This window comes from Aethalodelphis obliquidens, unplaced genomic scaffold (genome assembly GCF_003676395.1).
Source record: "Aethalodelphis obliquidens isolate GAN/ISIS:26980383/991018 unplaced genomic scaffold, ASM367639v1 scaffold3, whole genome shotgun sequence".
Taxonomy (NCBI): domain Eukaryota; kingdom Metazoa; phylum Chordata; class Mammalia; order Artiodactyla; family Delphinidae; genus Aethalodelphis; species Aethalodelphis obliquidens.
Genome location: NW_020837947.1, coordinates 15,496,927 through 15,513,522, shown reverse-complemented (window position 1 = coordinate 15,513,522; position 16,596 = coordinate 15,496,927).

The window sequence follows — 16,596 nt, the reverse complement described above, 5'->3', positions numbered from 1 at the left end:
GCAGCCGTGTGAGTGAATCATCTTGAAGGAGATGCTCTACCCTCAGCCAAGCCTTGCAATGTTTGCAGCCCCAGCTTTAACTCATGAGGGGCTGGAGCTGGGTCAGCCCAGCCGAGCTGCTCCCCAAGTCCTGACCTACAGAATCTGTGTGAGATGATAAAGGTTTATATTTGCTTTAAGCCGCCTAGCTTGGAGGTAATTGGTTGTGCGGCAATAAACAACATACATGGCACATGGAATTTCATTTTCCTGGTTCTCTGAGAGTCCACTATCTCATGTTTTCGGTTCTAATAATATTTTTGGCGATATATAGAGTATGACTCTGCGGTTGAAGTGAAGGTCAATGGTATAAAGAAAACCCACCATGGTTTGGTCAAATGCTCAGCACAGGGAGATTGCCCGTCTCCTGCTTCGGTTGCGCCTGGACCCCTGGATTGGCCCCAAGACATGCTCCCCTTACTTGTTTCACCCCCCAAGCTCCTCTGCTCCCCGCTCCTGTCCCCTTGACCCTTCTCACAGGTGCACTGTCACTGCCATCAGGACTCAGAGGCATCCGCCGACACCCAGGGCAACCTGGACCTCCATGCTCCTTCCATCTGCCAGCATCCCCGCTGCTCTGATGGGGATGCCGTGACTTTGAACTTTGTGAAATATTTTCTCCGTCAACCCCAGAAGGAGAGACGGCATGCTGAGACGAGGATGCAAGCGCGTAATCACAGAAGAGGCCAGATCTTCTTTTGGCAACTGGAAGAAAGAGCTGAAGGCGGTGAAGTCTGCATTTCACTGGGGGAGAGAACGTGAGACATTCAGTACTTCAACAGAACAAACCAGCCCCAGACACAGGTGACCCCTTTACCTTTATGAGCAAGTAAAACCACCGAAGGTAACTTGCACAAGACGGAGCCTCAGCTACCCACATGACAGCGTACCTCTTTGCCAAAGACACCTGGAGACGGCCACAACTGGAGTCCAGTCATGGGCTTGAGAAAAGGTGGCCTTGCCCACTCCCGTCTGTTTCAGAAGGGGCCTCCGGCTGTCTGGGGCTATCTACACTGCCTGCCTGAGACACTGAACACTTCCCGCTCCTCCCCGCATTCCTCCCTCTACCCTCCTCCTTCTCTATCCTCTTCCACACGGGCGCAATGATAAAGTCCATCTTTGCTGTTCTAAACAGTGCGTTTAAGGCGCTTCCTTATTTAATGGAGATTCTGCATTGCTTTACGGGCCAGGAGTATGGAAGACATTTGTAAAATTCTGTAAGGATGAATCCTCAAAACTGAAGAACATATATATTAAGTGTATACATGTTTCCTGTAAAATGTTTAAGAACACAAGTCATCTCTAACAAATATTTGCTGCGGATCCATACAATTTAGAGAGAAGTGAAAGTTAAAATCTACATGGTTAATATATTCAGTGTTCAAAACCATACCGGATAATTCAGGCAAGAAAATATACTTCATCTACTTTGATTACATCTGCAAGACACTGTAGCTGCAAATTTTCCATTGGCTCCATAGCTCACGGATAGATTTTTTTGGAAGATATTCTCAGTAATTGCTGCTTTAGGGACACACACAACACCTGCCACTGCCCACCTCAAATCACTTAGGGTTTTAATCTACTGACACTCATGCTCTGAACAGGTCAAACCTGGCTAAGTGCCCATGGACAGTGTGCTTGGTGGTCCGAGGCAATCCTGACAATTTAGCGGAGCCCCGGGGCCTAAGGGACGACAGATGATTCTGGTCCTTTCAGGCCTCTTTGGAAGCTCAGGCCTTTCCTGAGGGTCACAGTCAACTCCGGGCCTGCCTACGAGGGCAGGGTCAGCTGTTTGCCCCTCCAGCTCCTGCCCTCTCGTGCCCCCTTGCCCAGGGCTGGCCCACTCAGACCGGCTCCAGGTAACACAGCACATTCTGGGATGCAATGGTGTCCGACTGCCTTTTCCTAGTCACAATGTCAATCAGGTGCTTTACACGGTTCTCCCCCCACCCACCCATAGCCAACAAGAGCTATTGCGTTACCGAAACTTCCTAGGAACATGGAATTCATCAAACAGAAACCCACAAAGAGAAGTATGAGCAAATTCTACAAGTGTTTGCTCCCTTCGGGGCTGCCAGGGCAGGAAAGCACTTTGTGCTTCTCGCCCTCGGAGAGACGCTGGGGGCCGCCCAGCCAGCTGCCCCTAAATCACAATCGTGAGTCTCGTGTGGACATGTCCGGAAGGGAATGCTGTTCTCCAGGACAATCCATCAACCAGGGCAGAAGGCCATTATCGTGAGCAGTGCTTCGATGAGGCTGGGCACCAGCCTGGCCAGCTCTGCGGTGCTGGGTTTGTGTCGTGGTCTCCCTCCTACGGGCCTCTCTCCTCTGCCACATCCCCTCCAGCTTCCTCGTCCTCTCCTCTCATTGCCCCTGTTCCACTGGCCACACCCTTCTCACCACTGGCCCCCAACTACCAGGCCAGCTGGCTTCATCTCAGGCCAGCCTCCCCTGCCCTGTAAGACACCCCAGGCTTCACCTCCTCACCTTCTCCTCCAGGCTTGTAACCTGATAAGGTCCTGCCCTCTCATGCCCCGGTCAGAGACCACGGCACCTTCCAAAGCCTTCTCTGCTTTTGAGGGAGCACACATACCTCCTACGGTGCTCTGTGCGCACGAGTGTAACACTCACACCTCTGTAACGCAGTGGTGACTGTCCAGGGAGAAAGCGCAGCCTTAAGGAGGGGACATGGTCACGGGCAGGTTGCTCGCACAGTTTTCTTAGATTTTTATTGAGTTGTCAACATTTTAGAATTAGGAGAATTCACATTTAAAAAATTGTATTTCTAGATTCTTTTGAAAAATTGAAGACGTGGCCATATGGGTCCTGAGTAGATCTTGGGGGACTGAAGAATGTACATGAATTTAATATGCAAATAGAGCTGCTGTACTCCCTTCCCAGGGCCCTGAGGGCTGCGGGTCCGGGAAGGCCTTGCTGGTGGGGACGAGGTCCTGGGTAATTAGTGCCTGGTGAGAATTTGCAGCAATTCAGAGTCAGGATTCTCTGCTCAGAACCTGTGTGTCTGGAATCAAAAGAAGGTAAGTGACAAACTTGCACCTGAATAAACATGGTTTCGCAATGATGCTGATGTCAACACTTCTAACCAACTCAGAGGCTGTATTCCTCAGGAAGATGCTCAGAGGTCAGGGAAAATCAGCTCTGGGGAGGCGGAGGGTGGGTATGGGTGGTGGGCTGGAGCTCAGGACTGGCCTCAGGGACTGTGACCCGTGCAGTCACGCAGGGCCCATGCTTGGAAGGGCTGCACGGTTGGTTTAATACTCTGCGGATGTTGTCTTGGAATTAATGGTAATATTTGAACCAGGGTCCCACAGTTTCACTTTCACTAAGCAATCTCCCCAAATTACATAGCCAGTCCCTGCAGAGCTTAACCGAAACAGGAACCCCACCTCACCAAGGGGAAATTTTTCAGATGAGATGTTTTAAAGAGACTTGAAATGTTGATGGATGCCCGTAGCTCTGGTGTTCTGAGCATAGAGTGATTTCGTGTAATACTGGGCTAATCAGTGAAAATAGAGAATCTAGTCAATAGATGATAGGGCTTCCCGGAGAACGTGGGAACAACTTAACACACTGTTAAATGAGCAGAAGACTACTGCTGTTTCAAGGAAGGTGAAGTTAACATCTTCTCTGCTTTAAGAAATTTTGCAGACTGTTGGATGGGTGGACCCAAGACAGCTAGGACCACATGTGGAGTAATGGTGGTGTGAAGCTGCAATGCCTCACAGCCTTCACGTGAAAGTAAATGCTTTGGAAACCTCCGGAGAGTAATCTACTTGGTGTCGTGGTACGAATGCGCGTTGGAAAAGAATTTCCAGACATAAGGCAGAATGTAAAGGAGACAGAATTTATTAGAGGGGAGGGTCACTGCCAGAACAGAGGGCCGACTTCCTAGTAGTCTGGGAGAGTCGGGCCCAAACATGTGCTATTGATCAGTTTTTATAACCAGAAAACAAAGGAATGGTCCGAGGTGAAAATTTCGTTTACTGATTGGTTGAAGCATATATATCTTCCTCCTATAGGGTGGGAGTGGGACAGGGCAGACGCCTTTCCTTATTTGGGACAGGTCCCATTGCCCAGGAGGGCATCGCCCAGGTGGGCTCAGGAATTTCATAACCCTCGCAACTTGGTGGGGAGGGCAAGTAAGAGTCCGGTAGGGGGTGTAACGCTGACCGTTTTTCAGGCAGGGTTGTCCTTTGTCCTTGAAGCCTCACACTCGGGCTTGCTACTTTCCTTCCTACAAAGTGCCATAAAATCAGGGTACCGCAGCGTTAACTCAACCCAACTATTTCAGAATTTAAACCTCCCAAATGGAATATTTCTGCAAGTGTATTATATTAGAGTCTTTTGTTAAATATGCTAGTTCATACATGGTCCTTATAGCAATTAAAAAGTGAACTGAGGGAATTCCCTGGAGGTCCAGTGGTTGGGACTCTGTGCTTCCACTGCAGGGAGCCCGGTTTTGATCCCTGGTTGGGGAACTAAGATCCTGCAAGCCATGTGGTGAGGCCAAAAAAAAAAAAAAAAGTGAATTGTTAAGTTGTTATGGGTCGAATTGTGTCCTCTCCAAGGCATTTCTTGAAGTCCTAACCCCCAGTACCTCCAAATGTGATCTTATTTAGAAATAGGGTCATTTTGGATGTAATTAGTTAAGATGAGGTCACACTGGAGTTGCTGGACCCTTAATCTAACGTGACTGGTGTCCTTATAAGAAGAGGAGAGGACACAGACACACAGGTGAGGCAGCCGTGTGATAATGAGGAAGGCAGAGGTGAAGTGCTACAGCTGCTGGACGGCGCATGTCAAGGCTTGGCGGCCGTCCCAGCACTGGGGAGAGGCCCAGAACGCCGCTTCCCTGCAGATGGCCCGGGGCCTGTGGCTCTGTGGCTCTCGATTTTGGACTTCTCCTCTGGAACTGTGAGAGAATACATTTCTGTTGTTTCAAGCCACCCAGTTTGTGGTATTTTTTTTACAGCAGCGCTAGGAAACTAACCTAGAATATATAGGTATTCTTCAATTATATATTTTTTCTTTTTGGGTAAATCTAGTTCTTCCTAGATATCTAGATTTAGAATTTTAAAAAAAGAGGCACTCCATGTTTTTTGATATCTGGATCTCATTTTGTTTTTTAAAGGAATTTTGCCTTTTTAAAATTTATTTATGGCTGTGTTGGCTCTTCGTTTCTGTGCCAGGGCTTCCTCTAGTTGCGGCAAGCAGGGGCCACTCTTCATCGTGGTGCGCGGGCCTCTCACTATCGCGGCCAATCTTGTTGCAGAGCACAGGCTCCAGACGCGCAGGCTCAGTAGTTGTGGCTCACGGGGCTAGTTGCTCCGCGGCATGTGGGATCTTCCCAGACTGGGGCATGAACCCGTGTCTCCTGCATTGGCAGGTGGACTCTCAACCACTGCGCCACCAGGGAAGCCCTGGATCTCATTTTAAGCTCCACAAATGTTGGCCTCACAAGTAAACTTTGGTATTTTTAGTGTGTGCTGTACTGCTTAGTACTATAATACTAAGAGGTGATTCTAGTCTATGAGTATTACATTAAAATAAGTAGCTGTCATGAATGAGTGTGTAACTATTACAGTGAATATGCAGGAATCCTCGAATGTAATCACAGGTAGCGATTGTCCTTGTCCTTGTCTAAGGATCTCCTTGTCCTTAAGTTTCCCTGTGGGCCTGGTCCTGTCTCTGTTCAAGGTGAAAGAACTAGAAGCTTTTCAGTTTATCTGCAGTTTTTCTGGTCACTTTCAGTTAACCAGTCCCAACCTGGTAATTAATATGCTCAGGTTGGTATAATATAAAAGCTTGAACTTTCTCTAAAGCTTCCTTCCTTCCTGTTCATCCATCCAGGATTAATATGTGAGCACAGAATGAACTTCTGTAGTGGTGGAGCCGATACACATTCTGGGCCTTTGCCATAGCAGTGAGCTACTCTAATGAACACACTCTGCGTTACTGGTACAGAAGCAGGTGCACAAGCGGAGCGTGCAGCTCACAGGCCAGATGGAAATAAGTGCCACATAAAATCCATGCATGGTATTTATTTCCCAGGAAAGTGATGCACTGATTAAAGTTTTTCTGAATCGCTTCAAGATATCATTTAGTGCTAGTAAAGACAGGCTAACTAGCTACAGTCTGGGACGTGTCCTGGGGGTGGTCTAAGGAGTCTATAAATAAACATGATCCCTGTATCACCTTGGCCACATCAGGTAAATGATCCTTACCAGCAAAACTCCCTCATTCCCATTCTAATTTCTCACGCGCACTCAGAAAATTTACTAAAGCCTCCAGGAGTTTGGTGAAAGGAAGTCATCAGTCTTGACCTTGCAGATGGAATCATCGCTGCTGTCCTCTTGCTCGTCTGTTGAAAATTTAATTTCAATTCTGGCTTTTCTAACCATGTCCAGGAGGAATTTTGACATCGGGAGAAAGAGCTATTTAAGCAAACAAATAGTTCAACTTTTAAAATAAGCTAAAGGAATTTATTTACAAACACTAACGTTCCTCCTTCGGAAGACAAGCCAGAACTCTAGGTCCTACCCAATGAACACACCATGATTCACACCTTGCTCATAGGGTGTTATATCTGAAAGGATTCTCTATACCTGCCTGACTCGGGGGAGAGAGAGTTGAGTAAGCGAGAGCTTCCGGAGCCTGAACGGCGCTTTATGGAGGAGGCTGTGCAGTGTCCGAATCTCAGGTTTGGAAGAACGTGAGTGGGCCGTGACCCGGAAGAGCTTTCCCGGTAGCGGCTCAGTGGTGCTTCTTCGTCTCAGTGTGATGGCCAGATGTGGCACCCGCATGCAGTGGCTACTTCATAAACGTTTGCTGGAGGAATGACTCCTAATGAGAGGCTGCACTGTGTAGGGGGCTACACTGGCTGGCTCTGCCCCTTACTCGCTGTGTGACTTCGGCAAGTGACTTAGCCTCTCTGTTTCCATTGCCTCATCTGCCAAATGATGAGTCGTGAGGATTAAACAGTTAGTAGATGTAAAAGAAGTGATTGTGATAGTAGCTGGCACATAGTAGGGTTATATAAATGTTGTTGTTGTTATTACAGAAGAAGTATGAATATTCTCCTTGAACATTGACTTTCAGAATGTTGAAGTGGTTCTCAGCATTTCTCTCTTAATAAGCTCAGTAGAAGAGTATAGAAGCATTACAGCGTATCAAGATGATGTTTTCATGTCCAAATAGCATTTGGTATGTAAATATCTTTATTTTTTTAAAAAAATGAACATATGTAGTCATGTACTTATTCATTCAACTTACTGTTTGCTAATCCCCTGCCAGGTACTGGGGAAGCCAAGCTAGCATGGTAAGCCAGATCATTCTTTGTTTTTCTTCTGAGATTTTATGATCTAAATCCTGTTGGTTAAAAACCACTTTTTCCCAGTCTCACAAAATTTCCGAAACTACTTTGACTTTATATCTTAGATATTTACGCTTACATAAGCTGGTCCTGTCCTGCAGGACCCTTTTTCAGCATTCTTTGGCTGACTAACAAAGCTTCCATTAATGAAGAAATCAATTGACATTCAGTGTATTTGTATAAAAATGAATAATTCCATTTTTGAAAAAAGATCAGATTTATTTGAAACAGACATTTGAAAAAAGTTCTAAATGTGTTATTTTGTATTCATGTCCCTTTTTCCCCCCATGAAGTGAAAAACAGATAACGTTTCAACATGGTAGGAGAGTGGGGGATTCTGGGAGCTGATAACTAGAATGTGGGTGCCGAGGCTCTGAGCCCTGGGTGGTCCCTCCAGCGAGGCTGGCAGTAGGCTGACATGAGGTGTCACTCCCTCTTCTGGGTATGGACAACACTAGTGCCTGGTGGTGTTCTCCCTTGTACAGCCTGGACACCGCCTCACAGCCCAAATCCAAGCAGAGCACTAAGTGGCCCCCCAGAAGCAATATGAACTGCCATTTGAGATGAAACTTATTTTCACCCCGAGTCTGCAGGAGACTGTGGTTAGCAGCCAGGTACACACTTAAGGCACTGTGTTAGTACCTAGCATTGGGGTAACACAGTACTACAAACTGGGTGGCTTAAACAACAGAAATGTATTCTCTCCCAGCTCTGGAGGCTCCAAGTCCAACCATCAAGGTGTGGCAGGGCCATGCTCTCTCTGAAGGCTCTGGGTGAGGATGCTTCCTTGCCTCTTCTAGCTTCTGGTGGTTCCTGGCATTCCTTGGTTTTATAGGTGCAATCCTGAGATCTTTTCCTGTGTCCTCACATGACGTTCTCTGGCTCTCTTCACACTGTCTTCCTCTGTGTATGTCTGTGCCGCTGTGTCTCTTTTCCTCATAGAAGGACACCAATCATGTTGGACTAGGGGCCCACACTACTTCAGTATGATTTCATCCATTACCTCTGCAATGATCTTATTTCCAAATTAAGTCACATTTGAGGTTTTAAGAAGGATGAGAATTTGGGGGGTGGGGACACTATTCAAGCTAGTACAGGCTCTTTGCCTTTTGTCATTATCACACAGCCAGTTTATTCCCATCAGTAGTTGCTGCCTTGGTCCTGGAGGATAAGAAACTGGGCTGGCTGTGGGAGAGAGGAGTGGGACACGTGACAGAAGAAAGGCCGTGAGAGGCTCTGTCTGCCAGCAAAGGGTAGCGATGGCGGACAGGGCACTTGGCATATGCACCTGGGGAAGGTGGGGACCTGAAAACTAGGAAAAGGGACACATTTCCTCCACTCACAGCTTGCTTCACAGCTGGAACCGAACCACAACAGCAAACCCCCCATGGGTGGGGTCCGGCTTGTTCCTTGCCCAGCCTGACTGATTTTACAGGACAAAATAGGGGATACAGCACAGTTGGTAAGTTAGATTCGACCCTGTTTCCCAGAAAGTCTCCACATTTCTTGGTTCACTAGAATCATGAATTTACTAGAAGTTTTATTTTCAGAAATGATGGCCGCCGTCACAATCACAGTACTGCAAATCTACGGTGACAGATTTGGAAGTACCTTGAGGCTTATCTTCATTTATTATGCTCTGCAGCAGTTCTGGGCTTTTCTGTACAGAACCTCTTTCTAAGGGTTCAGACAGCCAAAGGGCATCTGTGGAATTTTTAATAATTTTCTCTTTCTGTGGGTTGGGCAGTGGGGACAGAGGAGGGTAATGCTATTACTTATTCTATAGCTTATTGCCTTGCAGTCTGTACAGGATCATTATGCACACTTACTGCTTGCACAGTTTTCTGGGCTGTAACATTTTGCTGTACCAGGACATACAATGTTATAATTTGGTCTGTTTTTCAAACATGATGTATGCAACACAGTGCAATAGATTTTTCTGTTATCTTAAATATGAAAGCTGGAAAGAAAGACCATTCTCTACTTTTTCAACATATTATGTTTCCTAGGATCAACATAATTCTCTACCTAGGGTTCTGGCAGACCATACTCCTTCAGTTTAAATTTTTTTTTCCAGTTAGGTAATTAGATTTCTTGGTGATATGATCCATTTACTTATTTATACAATTATACAACTATATCTGATCCTTTTATTATTCTATAATTGAGATGATTTTGTCTGTCCATAAAGATGCACTCTTTTTATATTTCAAAACAGTTGTCAAGTTGCTTCACCGGTTCTGGAATTGCACAATGAAATTCACACTGTGACTGAACAGCCATCTCTATAGAAAGTGACATATTTGGTTAAGCACTTACGGAGGATTGGTGATGATGATTCTGAGGTTTTTGTGAAGCAAAGCCAGAGAGAAAAGAGTGGGAAAGAATGGAGGAAGGCTGAGAACAGAAGGCAGTGTTTGGAGAGTCCCATTGTTATACTTAAGATTGTCCCCAAATGGTCCTGGGCGGTGGCCCTCCTCCCTAGCTGCACAGTGGATTCACCTGGGAACTTTTAGCACAATGTCCCAGGCTGACCCCCAGAGACTTTGACTTAATTGGTGTGGCATGGACCAGAATCAGATTTGCATCCCATGTGGCAGGGAGCAGGGGAGACACCGTGTAGAACTGCCAATTGATTTCAGAATATCTCAGTTCTCAGAGTAGAGACGGGGAAAGGAAAAACTGCCTTCGTCATTTAAAAACAAAACTCGGCTACTCCAAATTTGGAACCGGACTAGAGATCTCTGTGTGGAGTGGGCTTATGGTCCTATGAGGCTTCCTGTCCCCTGAGGCTCTCTCACAATGACCTTGGGCTCCACCAAGCCAAGCTCCAATGGAAGAAAAAGGGATGCTGCGTGTCTATAACTCCGTGGCTCTGCCCTAAGCTCACAACCCTGCACAGAATTGAGAGGAGGCTGGAACTTTCGGGTAGGATCTTACTAATGACCAGTGCAGCAGATGAAAAATAAGATCCTAGCTCCACTACCTACAAAACCTCAGGGTGGAGGGAGGGGTCACTTCAACTCTCACAGCTTGGTTTCTTTATCTTTCAAATGAGTGGAATCATCATCCTTGAAGGTAGGTTGTCTGCAGGGTTGGGGGCGGGAACTTGATGAGACAGCATTTATAATAAAGTGTCTGACACGTAATAGGTGTCAGTGATGGGGAGCTTCTGGTATTATAAGACCCAAACTATCGTAAACCTGCGTCATCTGCTCCAGATAAGACTTGCTCAGGACCTGCCAACCTGGTTGTGGGCCCACTTCCCTGTGGAGGACACCTACAGGCATAGTTAAGTTTAGACATCTCCACACGGTCTCATCACAAAGCCAGTGAAAAATCACTTCTCCCACCTTCCTCTGCAGCACCTAAGAAGTTCGCCTTCTTAGAAGGACCTTCTGGCTTTCCACTGGAAATTGACACTGGGAATGTCAAGCCCTTCATGGACACCCAGCCCCCTTTTCCCTGGGATGGAGCCCATTGTAACACAACACACAATACAACACAACACAACGCAGTGATCCCAACAGTCCTGAGAGACGTATAGGAACAGGGATATGGGTTTTTAAAGGAAGGATTCTCACGCCATCCTCTGCAGCACATGGCGGGCAGAGTGCAGAGGCCAGGCAGCCTCCTCAGAAGGTGAACATCTTTCTGGGTCACTAGGATCAACTCTATTTTCAACAAGATTTGCAGAGGAGGAAATTAAAACCAGCACCTCATTCTCTCAAGCTGGAGGGCAATGCCCCGTTATTATTGCTGTTATTACAGCTGTTAGAGTTGATAAGTTATTCATAATGACAACACAGGACCTTTAGCACAGAGTCTTTTGGAGGGCAGTCCCTGAGCGGGTGCCTGTTGGTGAACTGCTCTGTTTCTGGGCCGTGGCAAGACAAGTGCAGAATGTGAGAGTGGATGTTTAGAAAGCTTTAGAGACGTTTGACATCGTCATGGGACGAGTACAGACTGGTGTCAGAGGACAGGGTTTGGAGCAGTCTGAGTGCTGTCAGACTTGCTTGGTGAGTCGAAGGTGACACAGCCGCAGATTACTTGTGTCCTGCAGGACCACGCCTCGGTCCACGATGACCTGGTCCGTCACCACAGATGGCCTGGGGTGGTGGCCTTTAGAATCATTCCTACTTTTGCAGATGGGAAAACAACTGCTCAGCTGAAGGCAGAGTCAGGTAAGAGGAGAGTTGGAATCACAATTTGAGCTCACACCTGATTCTTTAGCCGCTATCTCCTAACAGCCTCAAACCAACAAGGTGTTCAAAAGCTGAAACTAACTACTGGCGAAAAAAGGTGTGTGGGACCTTGGGAGAGCAGAGTGACAGTTATCTCCTTTGTTTACTATGGAAACTAAGTAAAAACCCAGGAGCTTCTCTGTAGAGGGGAGAAGTGTGATTTCCTTTGATTTAAAAGAACAACCACCTCCAGATTGAGCCTATACTGAGGAGAGATGAGAGAGATCTGTATTTCTGTGTATTTATATTGGAGAATCAAGAAAAAAACGGTGTACAGCCAGAAGTGGAGATTAGTTTTACTCATTCCCTATTTCAGGGCACCTACCATGTCGTAAGCACTGTTCTTGGTGCTGAGAATATAAACTCCATTAGCCACGCCACGTCCACGTCTTCGGGAGTTTACAATCTAGTGGAAGGGACAGATGACTTAACAGACTCCTTCTGTCGACAGTGAGACGTCTAGTGCTAGGATGGTTTTAGGAAGTGGAGAAATTGAACAATGGAGTCCCTGCCCTCGTGAAATTTACATTCCGGCGGGAGAGTGAGTCTGTTAACAAAAACATATATGCTCTTCAAGTTGTCTTAAGAATGAGAAGAAGGAAGAAAGAGATCGAGGGGAGAGAGGGTGCAGAGAGAAGGCCTGCTGAGGAGGTGACACTGGAGCAGAGACTTGATCACAAAAAGGCTTGATGGGTGATGTGACAGATGGTGTTCAACGGGCAAACATGAGAGCAACATCTAGCTGAGACCAAGGAGATCTCGGAGAGTTCAGTCCAGGAGGTGAGACCCGGAGATGATCCCGGAGGGGTTGAGGGGTCAACCTGGCACCATGGGGAGCTGGGAAGGGGGTTGTAGCCACAGGCAAAAGTAGCGGGAGGGTTCTGTGTTTGGGAACTCCACGTTCAGTGAGGTATTGGGCAGAGTGAGGTGTGTATGGGTGTTCGGGTGGGATGGGGAGTGTCTGAACAGATGCTGGAGCAGAAAGCAAGGGCCAGAGCAAGAAAAGCCTGTGTGCAATGCTAAGTTGTTTGGACTTCAGCCTGAAGGGAATGGGGAATAGGGAGGGAATTTTAAGCATAGGATATTGATCACATTTGCTTTCAGAAATCTCCCTGTGGGAGTAGTATAGAAAATGCATGGGAGGCAGGGCATGAAGACAAAGTAGAGAGCATGGGAGAAGTCCACAGGACAGTGTGGGGACCCGAGGAGGAAGCAGGTTTGAGGTCCAGACAAACATGAGACCATTAGGGTTTGCTTATTAATTGGACACGGTGGATAAGAGACTGAGGTAGATGGTTCTCAAGTTTCTAGATTGAGCAGAGAAGTGAGTGAATGGTGCTAAACAGTCCTGGCAAAGGGAAGCTAGGAAGTGAAGCAGGTCCGGCCTGGGAAGATGGTGATTTCATTTTGAATTTGTTAATTTGAGGTGACTTCAAGGCATCCACGTGGAGGTGTCAACCTCCATGTGGATGCAGTGGGTATAGGTGTTTACCTAAGTAAGCAGTGGGTATAGGTGTTTACCTCCATTTATTGGAACTGGTCAATGGGAACGCTAACTGAATCGTGTTGGGTAATGATTGGAGCAGGTTCCCTACGGAGATATTTTCCCACTGTTCTCTTCACATCCCTGGACATAGGATGTGCCTATGGCAATAATTTCTCTGCGACACTGTTGGACCTATAGTGAGTTCTCTCTGCTATGTCTATGATCCCTTCACACAAAGCAGCAGGCACTGTTCTAGGTGCTTTTTCCCTAGTAACTCATTTTCCCTCAGAACAACCTGTGAGACAAGTGCTACTGATCATTTTATAGATGGAGAAATGGAGGCACAGAGAGGTTAAGTAACTTGCCAAGGTCACACAGTGCCTAAGTGGCAGAGTCCTGATTCAATCCAGGCACTTGGGATCTGAGGCTTGTGTTGGTAACCATTACCATATACTTGTCTTGAGGCTGGAGGCTCTACCAATCCCTGATGACCTTCGATCTTTACCATCCAGGCCCTCCACCATTTCCTGAGGGAGTGTGGAGGTCCAGCAAAGGCCCATCTTCATGTCCAGAATATTTTTCTTTAGTTCTTCTGTGGCATTGCCAGGAGGATCACACGTATGTTCTGTATCAGCCATTTGGTGTCAAAATTGTTGACCAGAACACTTAAGTTAAGAATGACAGAAAAAGAGTGCCAGGGGAATAAATAATCAGCCATGAAGAGTCCTGGCACTCGTAGGCATGGTTCTGGCCAACAGCAGCACTTTTCCAGTTCTGGGTTGCAACCCTTTAGTGGGTTTAGTAGATTGTGAACAGCATTCTTTAAAAATAATAAAACAGAACAGAATAGAATAGAACATGTCAGAGTGTATTACATGTAATATGGGTAAGTTATGTGTGTGGATATCTATTTAGGTCATGCCAGAAATGTATTTCTTATTGTGGTTTGTAGTAAAAAAATCTTACCGTGCTGGCCATCCATGACCAGAACAATATTCACTGAACTGTTTTGCTTTCTAATGAATTGAGATGGGTGTATATTTGTGTACTTTAACTATAAACGTATTTGCATGCGTGGGCACTAAAGGTGATACACCTGTAGATCTGAAGCTCGGACCAGGAATCCGCTGGAGGTCATGATTTGAGGAATCTGTGGCAGGTAGATGGTAGGTTGTCAAACTGGAATCTTCATCAGGAGACAAAGTCACCTGGAGTGAGCATGTGAATGAACAAGGAGGAGCTGACGGTAGAATCTTAAGGCAGAGATGTAGGAAAAGGAGTTCACTGGAATCACTGTGATGGAATACACAGAGGTGGGAGCAAAACCAGGAGGGTGTTGGCAAAAAGAGGTTCAAGATTGTCAGATGTGGCGGGAGGTCAAGGCAGATAAGAGCTGAAAAAGCACAGACCAAAGTGAGCAACATGGAGTTCGGGGGGAGACCTCGGTTGGCAGTAGTGGCAGCGGCACTGCAGAGGGCGGGGCGTGAGAGGGGAAGACAGAGACCTGGGGGAATGGACCACTCTTCCAGAACACTGGACGGTGAAAGGGGGAGGGCAGGAGGCCTTTGGCTGGACAGGGGATAACTGGCTCCTCTCGAAACAAATTTGACCTTAGTTTTACAGAAAGAGACAAACTATTCCACAGGCTAGGCTTACAAGAAGGCGCAGGGATACTTAATCTTTGTTAGAAGGGAAGAGCTGAAGCTATGGATTTCCCCCCTGCTTTTCATCATCTCTGAACAGTCAGGTAAGAACTTCTGTTAACTGCCTAGACAAAATTTTAGTATCGTGACAGTGACTGTTATTGGCTCTGGTTATATAGGCAAGTAGTGGCTAAGTTTATTTTGGAATCATGATTCCAAATTGTAGTACGTGATACAATCAAAGGTCCAGAATTAGGAAGGAAAAAAAAAGGGGTGGCGGCAGGGTGGGGAGAAGAGACAGTAGCCAGAGGAAAACTACACTGATATACTGTTAACAACATCGCTGCTCTCACTCCATAAAGAGTAACGAAATAATGGACTGTACTCTGCAAAGTGAAAATACTGTGAGCAACTGATAGACTCCTCAGATGATGGAAGCTCATCTCTTGTGTTCTAGAAAACTCTCAGACCATTTAATTCACTAAAAACTATTCATTGTTTTTGATTAACTACCATTTAAAAAAACTTGTTTGCAGTAGAAATGAAGGGGTTTGCCCTGGACAAATTTACATTTTAATCTTAGAGATGAGAAATATCTTTGGTTTTGCTAAATTTAGATATTCATCTGTGTAAACGGTTTCTGGCCCGAGAATAATTCCCTTGTTCCCAAATATTTTGTCTTCAGTATTTGAAATCTGCAAAAACGGTAATTCTATTCTCCGTCAAGATTTGAACACTGAGTTTTGATTATTCAAACACTGAGGGGTGTGTGTGTGTGTGTGTGTGTGTGTGTGTGTGTGTGTGTATTTGTGGCAAGAATGGGGCTGTGGAGTTCACTTCAAATGTAAATTATATCCTGGGTGAAGCTATTGGATTTATAGGAAGAGGAACTCTTGTTTACTTCAACTCATAATTCCAAGTCAAGGTGACTCATTTGGGTATCTGAAGGTCAGTGTACCCTTGGAAAGAGCCTGATTCTTCCCTGGCTATTTTTCTACAAGTTAGGATGCCTAAAACTCTAAATTTCTTCTTATATGTACTTAGTACTTGTCATTTTTGAAGTCATATAAGTGAAAGCTGAATTTTAAGCATAAAGGAAGAAGTCTTATGCAGTGAGAAAAAAACTGACACAAGAAACTCTCAGAAAGAACTTTGTGAATTTCTATAAATCCTTTGAAGTTATTATTGAATGACTGAATTCATTGTCCAAAGACTCAAAGTAAGGAGTTGGAATTTTCCACTCTTTGCCACACTCCTGGAAACCAGGCACAGTTTTCAAAATAATTGGTATGGCCAGTCCCCAACACCAGAATGAGGCCAAGATTTTATATAGTTTCTCCTTCATTAACTACAATTTTAGCTGTTTTTTGGTTTTGAATGAAATTCTCCTGGTTAGTCCAGCTGGTTAAAGCAGGTGCTAGGCAACTTGGATAAGCACTGGATGTCTAGAGGGGGTGATGTGGAGAACTGTCATCCGTCTCTAGGAGTGGGCTTCCCTGGTGGCACAGTGGTTAAGGATCCGCCTGCCAATGCAGGGGACACGGGTTCGAGCCCTGGTCCGGGAAGATCCCACATGCCACGGAGCAACTAAGCCCGTGCGCCACAACTACTGAGCCCACACACCACAACTACTGAAGCCCGAACGCCTAGAGCCCGTGCTCTGCAACAAGAGAGGCCACCGCAATGAGAAGCCCGCGCACCACAACGAAGAGTAGCCCCTGCTCACCGCAACTAGAGAAAGTCTGTGCACAGCAGCAAAGACCCAATGCAGTCAAAAATAAGTAAATA